Below are 4,110 nucleotides of genomic sequence, written 5' to 3'. Positions count from 1 at the left end.
ATGTGTTATAGCATGCCGCATAAAAGCGAGCCGATCTAGGTATCAGTACGAAAGTGGATATTAACTAGTGTCAACTACACGCGCTATTTAAAATGGACAGCAGTATTTTTCCTCACTGAGTAAATTTTGTTATGATCGTTTGTTACGTATCAAGACTACTGTCTACCATTTAACTGAATTAATTTCAGTCAAAATATCCTTTTTGTTTCCGAAGTAATTTATCGTCAGTATTTTTGAGTACTTTGTTTCTGTTGTATTTGATTAGCAATTTTGGTTCTGACAACTTACAGTTTTCCACTTTTTTGGTCGTGATTTACCTTTGTCTTTGGGTCTTATTGTATATGGTTTGCTTTTGAAAACCTCTTTTTGGTGGCTTGGCAATGCAAGAAAGGTACTTGCCAATGTCCGGGTCGTCGATACCCGGTGCAGTGTGTTGAGTGCAAAGGACGGTACCACGTAGTTTGCACGAATCTGACTCCTTCAGTTTTCAAACGATTTAGTAAGACTGGTTGAGTGTGGTTTTGTCAGCAGTTCTGCTCGGATGCAAACAGCTTGTTAACTGAGGCCATTTCATAGGTAAGTGCTGCTAAAAAGTGTATTAGCAAAAGAGGTCGAGACACTTCGGACGTTACTCGCTCCGTCGACGTGCAAATCGACGTGAAGTCATCTCGAGTGAGCTCTGTAACAGCTGACTCACATCGGTCAAAGTAGCAAAGGCCAACATGAAACAGTTCTTGCTCCAATGAAAACCCAAGAAAGAAAGTTTCTTCTGTCCTCTTCCCCTAAATAGTAGCCGACAGAAATCTCAACCGTAAGGCTAGATCTTTTTCTATCAGGGAAAACAACCTGACAGTACAAGTCGTCGATAAACTATCGGAATCTCGCAGTGTGTTTGATGCGACAGTAGTTGCTATGTCAAGGAAAGTTGATGAATGGGGAAAGCACAAGAACAGACACAACGCTATCAAAGAAAATCTAACCCCCTATAAAGTAGTTAAGAAATAAAAAATTGATCACAGTGACAAGTCAGTCATCCTTTACAAAATCAAGGAAAGTAAAATCTGAGAACCTTGAACTCATGTTGAGCATGATATTGGGTTTATAAAACATACCAAATCAGCCAATGCCTCAGAATATCACCGGAATCACTTTGCTAAATGTGTGTAGACTAGGTGGCCAAACGAACAGGACCCAAAATCAAACGAGGATGCTTAAAGTAGTATTTAAATATCCTAAGTAAAGCACTTAATATTACAGAATGGACATAATCTAAAATCAGAAGATTTTGTCCGCAAGGATTTGCCGCTCGCAGACCGTGTAAGAAGACGAGAAGCCGAGAAACATGGTTGAAATCCTGGCGAAAAGGACCTGAAAATCGCAAATTTTCACGTTGTGAGGCTTCGACAAAGAATGGTCTCAAAGCCACTATGGTGCAAAACGAAGCCAATTAAATAGGCTTCGGATCTGTTACGGAAATGCACTAAGCGGTCGGAACTAGGTGTACAGGTTGACTCCAAAACGGCAGAAATAATCGCAATAGCGGTTTTAAGTAATTCCTGAAAAGTCTGCAGAATTACAGTCTACTTCGTTATTAGTAATTCTATGATAATAGATCTAACCCCACAATTTTAGTTTTATCATGATGTAACTGCCTAATATATAAGATCTTACGTCGAAGTCACATTATTGTCTACACTGACTCATCGTATCGTAACAATCACCAATATATGACGGATAACACATTTAGGCTGGAGATAGAACAATATATTTTATATGAGTAAAAGTAAGTTGTACAGAGCGACCATGCCTGCGAGGCTGATCCATATCACCTGAATAATTAATTCAACCTTCTCGTTTTCTCTATCGTTGGGGTTTTTCCCCACGTTAAATGTTGAATATTTGTTTCCCTTATTGTTTGGTGTTGAGACCCAATGCCACCACGAGTCTGCATGCTTCGTGAAACCATTCTTTACTTTTTTTGCACCGCATACCACAGGTGATAGCAAAACGGACAAAGGTTGCATTCAAGTGTTCTTATGACACATGGTGAGATATAAGTTGTTAAACAAGTCCTAGCAAAAGTTTACGACGGTGAAAAAGAAACTTCCTGAAACAGATAAAATTGATAAAAGCGGGTTGCAAAAAGTTCGAAAATAGTGAAACCGTCTTCGGTATGAAAGACCTGAGAAACAAAGTAGCAAACTGAGACGAACCACACTAAAGTTCTAAAAGAAAAGTAATTTGCCGGACGTTAAGAACGGAGCAGATTTTCTGAAAGAAAAATAATGCTTTTGTTGCATAAAGAAAGTGCAAAATTTAGGTTAATACTTTTCGTTAGTAAAGCGCGCATTTTTGTAATATTTTTGCAATGTTATTTTGGGGGTAGAATGTTCAAATTTAAGTGACTAGGAGTGCTTAAAAGGTTGCAGACCACTATCAAATCGCTCTGTGCTCCCATGTAACTCAGCAGAAACAATCCAGGCTGTCGAAGTTGGTCTTCATTCAGGTTGTTGCTAGATTTTTTGACGTACTTTGCAGTGCATCTCAATAGGGATCCCAGGAGATTCATAAAACCTCTGAGCGGAGGAACTGATATTACACTGTGGGTATCATATCAAGAGTGAGTTTTGGTCTTTAACAATGTCAGACAGAGCTCCATTGTCAATGTCCGGAGCTGCCTTTTGATTAACTGAATAGTTTTCTAGCTACACAGCCCTGCTAACGTGTCTTGGTTTACAGGCACTGACAGCAATAGATATCGATCCCATTCAATCGAAAATTTGAAAGGGCAGCGACTGCAGAGGAATTAGCCAGCCCGAGCCGTTCTCTATTGTCCATTTTTCTAGCAGTGTTAGGTCTCTTTGGAGCTCATCCGAATCAGCCTCAGTTCTGACTAGTTTCTACACTAGATGTCATCCGTGTAGACATTATATGGGGATCTGAGTTTAACTAGATGATCACTGACGAATTCTGTGCGCTAAACACATAATAATGTTTATCTGTGTTTTGTCCCACAATCAGAAACACAAAAAGATTTTTACATCATTTTTGACGCCAATCTGCTTGATTTTAGTCAGCACAACAGAGTGTAGCACCGTGACAAATGCTTGTCAAAGTTCGAGAGAGGACTACTGATTGTCACATCTTCAATATCTGAATTAAGTCCAATTATTGTAGAGTCAGGTCACTTGTTGGAAAAGAAAGAGCTATGGTTCATCGTCTAAATACAACGAGATGGATTTAGTCAATACCTGTTACTTACTGAAGGTGACTTCCAGGAAATGTTTTAGTACTTACTGCAGTGTTACATGTTTGGCGCACCTTGTTATTTCCGTCAAAACATCTAATTGTCCATTGTGGCTCTGCACATGATGTAATTGTGTGCCGACATATATGTCGAAAACTTCGATAACTCCAAGGTCAGCAACGGTTTTGTCTCAAAGTCTTATAGTGGAAGAAACTGTAACAGCTTAGGTTGGTTGGTTAAGAGTTGACCCCAAACAACCAAGCATATGCCAAAACAGTATTGTTCAAGTATTCATTCACTTCCTTGTTTTGTATAAGCGTTATATTCCCTATTATCTTATATTGAATGTTGAGAGCCTTTGTTTGTCTGAACAGATAATCCCACTCCCTACTGTGACCGCGCTAAGATCGAAATAAAGACCTATTCAATACTTGTCTGGTTTCTTCTATCAATAGCCGAGGGTTACTTTGAGGCACGAAAAAACTCCATGATGTGTGTTTTTTCTTTATGTATAAATCAATACAGATTTTTCCGGCTAAATTACGACTTCATAGACAAGTTTATTTCGAAAGATCTATTATCTCGCCTTACCTTCATGTTGAATTTATTTCTTAATACCATGCACAGTTTACAGTTGGTGTCCTTGAGTGAGACTCGCCATCTATTTTAGTCACTTCGATTTGGCTAGTTTTGTTCAGAATTTTCCCGCAGCTGGATTGTGCAGATTTTGTGCAACGTTTTCCCACATGACAACGTGAACGTGTTCTTTACAATGTTTCAGTGTTTGTCAGTCGAAATTATTGGTCATTGTTGGAGCAAGTGAGAGTACATTCTGGAATGGCTTTGTAAATTCTTCAGGGGTT

This window comes from Schistosoma haematobium, chromosome 2, assembly GCF_000699445.3.
Source record: "Schistosoma haematobium chromosome 2, whole genome shotgun sequence".
Lineage (NCBI taxonomy): Eukaryota > Metazoa > Platyhelminthes > Trematoda > Strigeidida > Schistosomatidae > Schistosoma > Schistosoma haematobium.
The sequence above is the reverse complement of the archived record's forward strand: the minus strand, read 5'-3'. Positions refer to the sequence as shown.